Here is a 12,229-nt window from a genome sequence, read left to right as displayed (position 1 = left end):
GAACCCAGCTCTGACTAGCTACAGTGCCTGGCATGCTTCCTCCCTCCAGCAACTTGTCATAGCCCTGTGCAGCCATTTTGTCCTGGGCAGATAAGCAGATCCACAGGTCCTTTTTTTTTTTCATGATCTTGTATTGATCCAACAAGGGTTCATTATGTCAATGGACTTTCCTTGCTTTGTGTTTTCCTTCTTCCTCTAAAAACTCGTTCCTCCATCCTTATATCCCTCAATGGGCACCATTTTGGTTTCTGCCCAGGCTGGATGAAGCATGCTCCTCGTCCTTTCTCACCCCCTGCCCACAGTATTACAACCATTTCCCTTTCCTTTCTTTTTATAACTTAACTTGCAATGTAGAAATGTTGCTGCTGTGTTTCTCTGAAGCTGAACTATCCATTCTTCCTTGTTACAGAGTTTCTATGGTCCCAGAGATAATCATAAGAACAAAAAAACTACCTGCTCCCTATTGCTTTGTTTATTGTGGCATCAGAGCCACACTGGTACCATAAGGGGAAAAAAGGAAAAAAGAAAAGGTCTGTGCTGGTGTCAAAGAAGATAATGTGGGAAGAGGTGGCACTGATGTATGTAAACCTCAGGGAAAGGAATGAAAAGAAACAAAGACTAGTGAGGACAGAACAATCCCTAAAAGGAAGAGGCAGGCACTGGGTGGACCATCTCCACAAAAGCCAGCCAGTAAGGCTTGTCTTCCCTGCATGGATGGGAAGGGCAAGGAGCAGAGGGATAACCAATTAGGCCTTGTAGTAGCTTTGTCTGGACTGAGCACCAGCCTGACCCCGTTGCCAATCCACTGCAACCCAGACAGGAATTCTGAAGTTAGCTTTAAAAATAGCTGAGAGCAGCATGGGAGGCAAACAGCTTAGGCTGCCACGTAGAATTCCCTTGAATCTATGCTGCTGCAATGTAACATAATTTGCCCTGCACTGTCAATACTTTCCATTATTCTTCTGGGGTTCCTATCATGATTTCCTATTCTATGAATGAGGAATGTTAAGATGCTTGTTGAATGTGGACAATTTCGTATGCAACCTAAGCAGCTTGTCTTCCCTAATCCTCCCAACTGTTCTTGAAGCTAGTCCAGATTGCAATGGGTGGGCAACAGGACTGGGTTGTGGTTCAGTCCAGGTTGGAGCCACCACAGGACTTGATTGGTTGTTTTCTGCTTCTTGCCCTTCCCCATCTTCCCTTGTCCTTCTTTCTCTTAGAGATTGTTCCCTCTTCACTGTTCCTATCCCTTTGCTTTCCCAGATGTTTGTACACATGGATGGAAGCCTTCACACCCCGTTTGTTCCCAGTTCCAGTGTTGGTCCACAGAAAGTTCGTTGCAAGGTTGAAGTGTAGGTTCAAATTCATTAAAGCAAAGTAGCAATGCTTTGAAATGAATAAACAATGTCCAGGCTGATTGTAAAGAGAGGAGGGGGAGGGGAGCTTTGGGGTACAGTGGGAAGGGGGTGGGAAAGCATGCTTCATGCAGCCTGGGCAGAAACCAAAATGAATCAGAGTTGAGGTTGGTATTAGAATGGAATGCAGTGCTGAAGACCATCCACTCTGAAGGACTTAAGATGGCTTGGTTCAGAAAACAGGAGTTTTGAATCACAGCTGGAAAACATAGGTGTGGGGTACATTTGCAAAAGATAGGATGTGCAAGGAGGACAATGTCACCAATTCCTGTACTCAGGAAGTGATGAGGGGCCTGTACTAGCAATGGGCCACAGCAGAAAGTTTGGGTCTACCCTTAGTAATGGCATGAGCTGGAGAGGCTTGTTATGTTGCTGCACTGCCTTTCTCATGCCCCTCATTACACCTCCATCCAATATATTCAATATATCTAGTGCAGGAAGAGAGTGAAGGTTGGAATCTGACGGGCTCATGACTTTCTATATTTTCTGTTTATTATTTTGATGTCATTAATTTTGTTTACATTATGGATGGGTTTATTTAATGCTTTTGAGGGGGGTGTTTTTTATTTTATGCTGATTGTTAGTCTCCCAGAGCCTTTGGGAATGGGTGGCATACAAAATAGAGATGAGAGATAGAGAGGTAGAGAGGTAGAGAGGTAGAGAGGGAGAGAGAGAGAGAGAGAGAGAAAGAGATAGATAGAGAGTTGATAGAGATTCACTGCTTAAGCCTTACATTTTTACCTTCTGACTTTCTTCAAGTCCTGGTGTAATGGGTAGAAGGAATAAACTTGAGGAACAGGTGGAAGAACTACTACCAATACAATGGTCAGATAAAAGAAATCTGAGTCCAGGGCAGACCTGTAATCCAAGTAACGGTCTCAGACAAATGCCTCCTTAGTTTAGATAAAGGGAGGTAGGTAGGAAGCGCATTCAGACTTGCAAGATTTTGTTACTATAACCTACGACTTGTTACTATAACCTACTATAACCTATAATACTACTATAAAAGTAGTATTAGCATGCATGACTTTGTTTTCCTGTTCTGGTCTACCTTGATGGGCTGACACCTGGTTCATCAAAGTTGCATTACCTATACAAAAATATACAACAACAGTTTAAATACCTGTTCAGTTTTCCACTGACCCTGCATGTCAGATTTCTGTGTAAAAGCTGGTTAGATATATTTGGCATTTACCCTGACAGATTGTGCCTCACCCAATTTGTGGTCCCAGAAGCCCCCAGATAGTTAAACTATTTCACTACAGCCTGCAAAAGGACACCCTGTAAAACTGCCATCATTACTGAACAAAGTTCAGTATTCCATCACATCACTGCCCCAGGTTATAGTGTGAGAGACAGAGGAAAATTAAGACATAAAGAGAAAATGATGGAGTTTTTTTTCTGTCCATGAGCATGGAAACGATGACCCTTGTTATTTGTTTAGATCAGTGAAAATCTGGGCCTGCTTGCTGTACATGTACCAACCATTTAATGGAACATCTTTCTAGAGAAGAATTTAATTTGTTCAGCTGACTTCTCTTTTAACTCCTTGATTGTTATGAAAAAACTATCCCTTTTTTATTGCACCTGCTACATTATTTTCTTGGCTACTCCAAGCTTGTACACTTTCCTGGGCATATTTTCTTCTAATGGTGATTGATTTTACATATTTTGAAATGTTATTATTATAATTAGATTATGTGCATCAAATAACAAAGTCAGCAAACTTTCTATTTGCCTTACAACAAACTCTTCCCCCCCACTAGGATGTGGGAAAGAGTAAAGCAGCATATTTCATTATGGCCCAGGGTAAAATATCTAACCCTTTTATGATGAGGTATTATGGCTCATTTAGGTAAGATGTTAAATGGAACAGTGCATATAAATGCTATCCTGCATAAAAGGTAATGTGAAAAATTAATAAAAATGACTTTCTTTTATCCAAATGAATCATGTCAATTTGATTCCTATTTGAAATTCCTCTGCATCTCATAGAATTGCAGTGATACAGTAGTGGTTTACCTAGTACCAGCAAAGCTTGCTTTGCTATTTTTCAGGGGCATCTGTGGGGAGGGTAGTCAAAAAGTCAAGATGGTGGCCATGACTGTGCAGTTGAAGCCCACCACTCTTTATATGCATTTGATGCATGTAAAACAGGTGGGGCTTTGAACAGTCATCTTGACTTTTTTGACACCTCATCACCTCTGCCTTGGATGTACTGGTAACTTCTGTTCATTTTTGTGTGTTGTAACTCCAGATGGATGTCGACAACCATTCAGAGAAGAACAATCAGCTGATAAAAGATGCAATCTGATGCCCTTCAGATACATTGGGATTGCCATTACAGTATTTACACAACCTTTGAAGTATGGTCCTACTTCCCTTGGCAAAAGGTGCTAGGAAGCAGAAAGATCAATTTGCAATTTGCAAAGGTGCTGGGAAGCAGAAAGATCAATTTGCAATGATATCACCAATCTGCAAGTGGAAGTATAATCTCACAAAATACAAAGACTTTTGGAATAACCTGTTTGCAGGGCAGGAAAACTATGCAACTTGGTTTGCTCATAACACTGCTCAGAAAGCAGGGCTGTCTAGCATCATTTTTTGACAGCCCTGAATAAACCTTTCATTCAGGTCCTCTCTGCAGTCTCATCCAATCTACAGTATATGGCTTCATGAGTCAGACATGAAAAAATCTGTTTTAATTCTAAAACTACTTGCTCTGCATTTCTGAATCAAAAATCCAAAGATGCGATACCTTTATTAGGTCACTCATTTTTTCACAATTGCAGTCTTTTGAATTGACTACAATTTTTATCAGACTAATCAATTAGAAATCAGAAGAGCTGGGGGGCAGGGAATTGTGATGTTTTTCCAATCCAAGCCAGTTTTGGACTTGTTCAGTGATAAATCCAGCTTATTTTTTATAACTCTGTAGAGGTAGAGAATTTTTAAAAACAAAGATACACATTGTACAGTAAAACATGAATTGTTATAGGGATTCTATATAACTGTATCTATATATTTCTATCTCTATCTCTAACTTTGCTAACTATTTTAAAGCTAAGAACTGAATTGTAAAACTCAAAGAAAGGATAGACTTAGAAGGGTAACAGAATGCTAATTAATTCAGGAGGTGTGGACTGGGTCAATTCACTTCCAAATGCAAAATCCTAAGCATCCCTAACTGTACGCAAGTAGATAATAAATAAAGAGTAAATATTGTGCTTCTCACAAATGTACCTATTTCAACCTGACAAATAAGGACAGATTATCACATCTGTGAGTTGCAGTAACTTTTTAAAATTCTGGATAATGGAGTAAACAACAGTGTAATGATTGCCTAATCCCAAATACTCAGTCTCACAAGCTCGGGCTTAAAGATAACTGATTTATTAAAAGGAATAGTATGCAAATACAGAGAAAGCTGAGAATGAGCAAAAGCGCGCCAAATACAAACTTAAAAGCCTTGCTTGTAAGCAGGTCCCGCCCCGTCGCTCGTCAGGACGCTCCCCCTCCCAGGTGCTGAAAGCTGTGAGACGCGCCTGGGAAAGTAACCTTGAACAGGAGCGCAAACCCAAACATGCATTCCAAGCCCTCAAAACAATGGAGGGCGAAAGAATGAAAAAAACTCCGAGTGAAGGAACACGGAACAGAGTGAAGGAACACGGAACAGAGAATGACATGTGAAACGTTACAATGTTAACCAGACATTAGAATGAGAACATGACATATTGCCCCCCCAAAAGAAATTAGGGAGCCGGTTTGTCAGGATAGGCAGAGTGAAAGTGGGCTACGAGACGAGGAGAATGCACGTCTGGAGCAGCAACCCATTCAGGATGAGGGAAATGTTTCCAGCGGACGAGGTATTGTAAAGCGGAGCGCTGGCGTCTGGAGTCGAGGATAGATGCCACCTCGAAGTGTTGCTGGTTGTCAATCATGAGGGGAGGTGGAGGAATGGGTTGTGGATGCCAACGGTCTGACGACAGGCAGGGTTTGAGTAAGCTACAATGGAAAACAGGATGTAAACGTTTAAGGTTGTGAGGCAAATCAAGTTTAAACGTAACAGGGTTCAGTTGAGCAACAATTGGAAAAGGACCGACAAATTTAGGACCAAGTTTTTTAGAGGGTTGAGGGGACTTGATAAACTTAGTTGACAAGTAAACTTTATCCCCGACCGCAAAGGATGGTTCTGGGGAACGCTTCGCATCGGCATGTCGTTTGTAGGTAGCTTGGGCATGGCTGAGAGCAAGTAGAATATTAGACCATGAGTCTTTGAGAGAGTCTGCCCAGTCAGCGAGGGTGGCTGGTAGTGGTTGAGGATGAGGAAGTTCAGGAATCGGAACAAATTCACGTCCAAAAACTGTTTTAAAGGGAACTTGACCGGTGGTTTGATGAATGGCATTGTTGTAGGCGACCTCAGCAAATGGGAGTAAATCGACCCAGTTGTCCTGTTGGTAGTTAACAAAAGCCCTGAGGTATTGTTCCAATGTAGAATTAACCGCCTCTGTAGATCCGTCCGTTTCTGGATGCCAGGCGGTAGACAGTGACTGTTTCGTACCCAAAAGTTTCAAAAATGCCCGCCAAAATTGTGACGTAAATTGTGTGCCCCTGTCACTCACCAAACGGGCGGGGATACCGTGGAGGCGGTACACGTGGATGAGGAAGAGGCGTGCCAGCTGTTGTGCGGTGGGGATAGAAGCGCACGGGATAAAGTGAGCTTGTTTGGAGAAAAAGTCTTTAACGACCCAAATGACGGTTTTTCGTTGACTAGGGGGTAGATCAACGATAAAGTCCATGGAGATATCCTGCCAAGGGACAGATGGAGTGGCAACGGGTTGAAGGAGACCTTGGGGCTTGCCTGGTTTGCGCTTTATCGCCGCACATACAGGGCACGCAGTGACATACTCCTTTAAGTCTTTGAGTAAAGTTGGCCACCAGAATTGGCGGCGAACGAGGTGCAAAGTTTTTACGTAGCCAAAATGTCCAGCTAGCTTGTCATCGTGGCAGCGCTGGAGTATGGTTTTTCGCATTGCTTCGGGTACATAGAGACGATCGTTGCGCCAGGCCAGATCATTGGTGAAAGTTAAAATGTGTTTATTGGTTTGCAACCAAGTATCTGTTTTAAGGTGGGAAAGTAACTGTTGTTGCAAATCGGAGGGAATTGACAAGGGCGGCGGGCGGCTGGAAGGCGGAGCGGCTGGAGGCGGAGTTGATTGCGCTCTGGTCTGGCTGCGAGTCACTGCTGCCAAACTTAATTGTTTGTCGGTCCAGACGGTGCCCTGGACCGTTGGCCCTGGGCCAGCATCTTGGGGTCTGCGCGAAAGTGCATCAGCTAAAAAATTTTTCTTGCCGGGTATAAATTTAAGAGTGAAGTCAAAGCGGCTGAAAAACTCAGCCCAGCGCAGCTGTTTGGGACTGAGTTTCCGACTGGTGCTTAAAGCTTCCAGGTTTTTATGGTCAGTCCAGACTTCAAAAGGGTTTGAAGTGCCTTCCAATAGGTGTCGCCATGTCTCTAAAGCTGTTTTTACAGCAAAAGCCTCTTTTTCCCAAACATGCCATCTTCTCTCTGTTTCCGTAAATTTGCGAGAGAGGTAGGCACAGGGTTTTAAAGCGCCAGATTGGTCCGATTGTAAGAGAATTGCTCCTATGGAAAAATCAGAAGCATCGACTTGTACAACGAAGGGTTTAGAGGGGTTTGGATGCTGTAATATTGGTTCTGTGGTAAAGATTTGTTTGAGCGCTTCGAACGCTTGCTGACAGGCTGGAGTCCATGTAAGGAGCGCGCCCGGGTTCTTTGAACGTCGCGTATCCCCCTGTCCTTTAAGTTTTAACAGCTCAGTAAGGGGGAGGGCGATTTCTGCAAAATTTTGGGCGAATGCCCGATAGAAATTAGAGAATCCAAGGAAACTTTGTAATTGTCTCCTGGTACGGGGAGGCTCCCATGCCACAATAGCTTCTACTTTTGCAGGGTCCATTTCAATGCCCTGAGCTGAAATTCGGTACCCTAGGTAATCAATTTGCGACTGGTGAAAAGCACATTTGGACAGTTTTGCGTACAACTCTGCTTTTTTCAATTTAGCCAGTACCTGACGCACCAAGTGGATATGTTCTGACATGGTTTCAGTATAAATCAATACATCATCCAAATATACCAGTACCCCCTTAAATAGGTGGTCATGCAAGACCTCATTGATCAGTTGCATAAAAACTCCAGGTGCCCCGGACAAACCGAATGGTAAGACTTTATATTGGAAAGCCCCAAGAGGACAGTTGAATGCTGTTTTCCACTCATCCCCTTCCCTTATGCGAATGCGAAAGTAGGCTTCTCTCAAATCCAGTTTTGAAAAAATTTTGCCTCTGGCCAGATGTGATAACATATCTTTGATCAGGGGCAAAGGATATTTATTTAATATTGAGACCGCATTGAGCCCGCGGAAATCGGTACAAAGCCTTAATGACCCATCCTTTTTTGGCCTGAATAGGACAGGAGCTCCTACCGGGGAATTTGCCGGCTCAATGAAACCCCTAGCCAGATTTTTGTCAATGAACTCCCTTAGCGTGGTAAGCTCTTTGGGAGACATGGGGTATATTTTTGGGTGAGGCAATTTTACATTTGGTAAAAACTCAATGGCACAGTCCGTTTTTCGGTGGGGTGGCAAGCGATCCGCTTCCTTTTCCCCAAATACTTCAGCAAAATCTTGGTATTGATTGGGTAGTCCCTCAAGAGGTTGAAGCGTTTGCACAGTGGTATACGCTAGCCCTCCACCCTCCATGTCCTCCAGTAGGTCCTTTTCGGGTACTTTGTAAAATCCATCTGCAAACGTAACAGTTCTATGCAGCCAGTTGATAAAAGGGTTTTGTTGCACAAACCAAGGCATCCCCAAGATTACCAGAGGACCCCCCACTGGAGCTACCACAAATGGCAGCTTTTCCTGATGGGAGCCCATCTGCAAGGCGACCAGTCCCGTGGAAAGGTTGACTGCTTTCCCTCCCGCCATAGTTCCATCCAATTGGGTGAAAATCATGGGTCTTGACAAAGGGAACGTGGGCAGTTCCAGAGCCGCTACGACATCAGGGTGCATTAGGGAACGGGAGCAACCCGAGTCTAGCATGGCCCACATTTCCACCGTTTTGGTTTTTGAGCTCAGTTTAACTTTAACAGTCAGTGTGGGGAAGTTTCCACTCACCGAATCATGGTTACGCCCGGTTTCTTCCACCTGCCCTAGGGCGCCCTTCAGGGCAGGTGGTAGGCATTTCCCGCCGGCTGGTCGAATTGCAACTCTTCCTCCTCTTCTCCGAAAGGAAGGTCTGGGGGGTCCAGTTCCGCGAGGGCTGCCTTCAGTTTTCGCGGTGGAGCAGGAGCAGGTGTCTTTACCGTGGGTTTCGTCTGTCGTTCCTCTGGACGGCGTCTTGGGCACGACGTGGCTCGATGTCCTTCTTTCCCACATCTGAGGCACTGGCCCTTGGAGAACCGTTGCTCCCTCTCTTCTTCCCAGGTTTTTGGTTTGGGGCGGCTGGCAAGTCCAGATGTGCGCGCTCCTCTAGCGAGACGTGTTTGTCTAAGCTCTTTGGTATGGGCATAGGTTCGTAGGGCATTTTCTGCGCTGCCCGCCAACTGAATCCACCCATATAGCGTTTTCGGATCATCTCTGCCCAGAGCCCATCGAAGGATTTCGGGTTCAAGCCCCTGCTTGAACAATTCGATGATTGTTGGCTCAGACCAGTCTTCCACTTTTCCTGCCAAAGCTTTAAACTCCAACGCATATTTGGCAACTGAGAGGGACCCTTGGTAGAGTTTCCGCAGGTCATTTTTGGCCGTTTCTTAAGCTAGGGGGTCTTCGAAATGCTCTTTAAGTGCCCACAAAAATTCATCGAAGTCCTCTAACTCAGTTGCCTCAGCTTGGCATAGTTGCACATACCAATCCGCTGCCTTTCCTCTCAGCTTGTTGGCAATGAAATTGACCTTGCCATGTTCAGACCGAAAATTTCGACCCCAATCTTCTATATAGTGCTTGGCATTAGTAATAAAGAAGGAGAGCGTTGTGGGATCCCCATCGAACTTCACTCCAAATGGTGGGAAGGTTCTTGCCGGCTCAGCTGGCTGTGGCGGTGCCGCGAATGTCAGCGTGCGCCGAGCCCCCATGGGTGGTCGATCCCTAGGAGGTCTTGCCTCTCGCTCCCCCCCTTGACGGGCTGATCGAGTCTTGCTTCTCCCCCGGGTCGACATGGTACTATGCCTGGGGTACTGTGACGGCTCTTCCTCCCAATCCTCCAGGTTGGGCTCTGCCTCTCTGGGTAGATCCTCTTTGGGTAGATCCTTGAGGATCGTCACTATTAACTCCATTTTATCTTCTAATGCCCTCATTCGGGCCGGAGTGACTGGCTCCTCCGAGGGTTGGTTGGTTACCACCACCCTCGGTGACAAGGGGACTTCGTGCTCCCAGGTCAATTGTGGAGACCCCCTCCCCTGTGTTCTTTCCATAACGGTTCTATGATCACTCCTAAGACTCTCCTGCATGGATATCAGCAGCTCGTCCAATTGGATATCTCGCAACTCCCGACGTGCTGCTCTTTGCGCTCTCGAAGTTAGCACTGGCCGGCTTTTGGCCGCCTCCCGCTCTTCTTCGCTTCCCTCACTTGCGCGGAGTTGAGGTTCTGTCATCGCTAGCGTTCCCTCTTATCCAATGATTGGATGGGGCTAGCGGAAAATGGATAAAATGATTCTCAGCTTTATGTAATGATTGCCTAATCCCAAATACTCAGTCTCACAAGCTCGGGCTTAAAGATAACTGATTTATTAAAAGGAATAGTATGCAAATACAGAGAAAGCTGAGAATGAGCAAAAGCGCGCCAAATACAAACTTAAAAGCCTTGCTTGTAAGCAGGTCCCGCCCCGTCGCTCGTCAGGATGCTCCCCCTCCCAGGTGCTGAAAGCTGTGAGACGCGCCTGGGAAAGTAACCTTGAACAGGAGCGCAAACCCAAACATGCATTCCAAGCCCTCAAAACAATGGAGGGCGAAAGAATGAAAAAAACTCCGAGTGAAGGAACACGGAACAGAGTGAAGGAACACGGAACAGAGAATGACATGTGAAACGTTACAATGTTAACCAGACATTAGAATGAGAACATGACAAACAGTCTATATAACAACAGTCATATAGAAACACTTGGTAATGTAAACTAAAAAATCACATATAAGCTCAATCATGATTTATTCATTAAATCATGATTAAGCAAACCATAGTTTAGAATGCTATATAAACCCAGTCAGTGTAAGTTACAATATTTCCTCTTTCCAGCAATTTCTTGTAGAAGCAGGAGCTATGATGTATGAACCACACTTCTATATTGTTTGCCCATTCACTTCTACGGATAAAGCAGTTCTGTATGAACCTTAGTCATTATTCCATCTCTTTCATTAATACAAAGAGGAAACATACAAGAAGGCTAAATTAAAATAATGGTGTATAGACAGAAGGCACTACCAGATCTAAGTTTTGTCTTACGTTCTTGAAAAAAAGCCTATAGTGTATCAATAAATGAAAACAGCAGTTCTTGGGAATTTACTGTGCCTTGAAAGGTTGGAAGACTGAATACTGCAGTTTCGATCCTTTCTTCCTTTCAATTTATAAGATTTATGCACTGAGAGAAGACAAATATATCATGTACAGCTTTTTTTGAATTGGGATATAGGGCTTTTCCAAACTGGTTTGTCAGACATGTAAAAGTACAAGCGTAATATTTTAAATCATGATAAAGACTTCTTATTTATAAAATCGACATATTTAGAAATGGATCCATTCTGCATAGTCATCACTGTCTGTGTCCTTATCATCCTGTGTATTCCAAAGGCAGGCAAGCAGCCATCAGCAGTAATTTAACAACTTCTCAACCACAGGCCTTTTTCAGCCAAAGGGGTATTATTTAAGGTACTTCACCATACACTGCCATCCATTTCAAACCTTATTGTCCTTGGTTGTTAGAATGTTTAATACAATACCTCTCCTCATAACCTGGGGGCACTGAATTCCACTCATGTTGCTGCAGAACTATCTAATGCATGTACTTGATCATGTTATTAGCAAAGAAGAGAAGGCAGAATGCTGAAATTGGAAACAATATTTTCAGCCCTGTGACAAGATAAACAAGAACGGAGGGATAATTCACACCATCTAAAAACTGAACATGCTAATTTTCAGCCAAGAGCCTATTCAGGCCTAAAATTGCCAAGTAGGCTAACCAGTTAGATGAGCATCTCATGGGTTTATGTGACATTCTCTCATTTGGGGGGAAATATAGGGGGGCCGTATGCATATTACTCTAACCAATTTTAGCCAAATTATGTCCCTATTGTTTTTTAACAACCATCACTAGGGAAGCTACAGCACAGTGTTTTTCACACTTGGCAACTTTAAGATGTGTGGAGTTCAAGTCCCAGAGTTCCCCAGTCATGCTGGCTATAGCAGAAAGAATGGAGAGCACGCTTTTAGCTTTCTTGAAATTCAAGCAGCATATAAAGATATTCTCTCTCTTTCCTTTTCAATAAGTAAACATAGCTAGTGTGACTTATGAATAACTTTGGTTAGCAGAAATATTAATGCACACATAATGCTATATTTAACACTAAACATGAAAACAGAAGGAAAAGGAAAACAATTGCAGAAAACCACAGTATATGTATGTTATTTCTCCAAACAAATTTATTAGAGATTACAGTTAAAAAGAATAAAAACTATACAAACTACAAAAATATAAAAGAGATAAAAATAATGTGAAAAAGAAAAAAGAAGTAACTTCCCCCTTTATCCCA

The sequence above is a fragment of the Candoia aspera genome, chromosome 4 (assembly GCF_035149785.1).
Source record: "Candoia aspera isolate rCanAsp1 chromosome 4, rCanAsp1.hap2, whole genome shotgun sequence".
NCBI lineage: Eukaryota > Metazoa > Chordata > Lepidosauria > Squamata > Boidae > Candoia > Candoia aspera.
The sequence above is the reverse complement of the archived record's forward strand: the minus strand, read 5'-3'. Positions refer to the sequence as shown.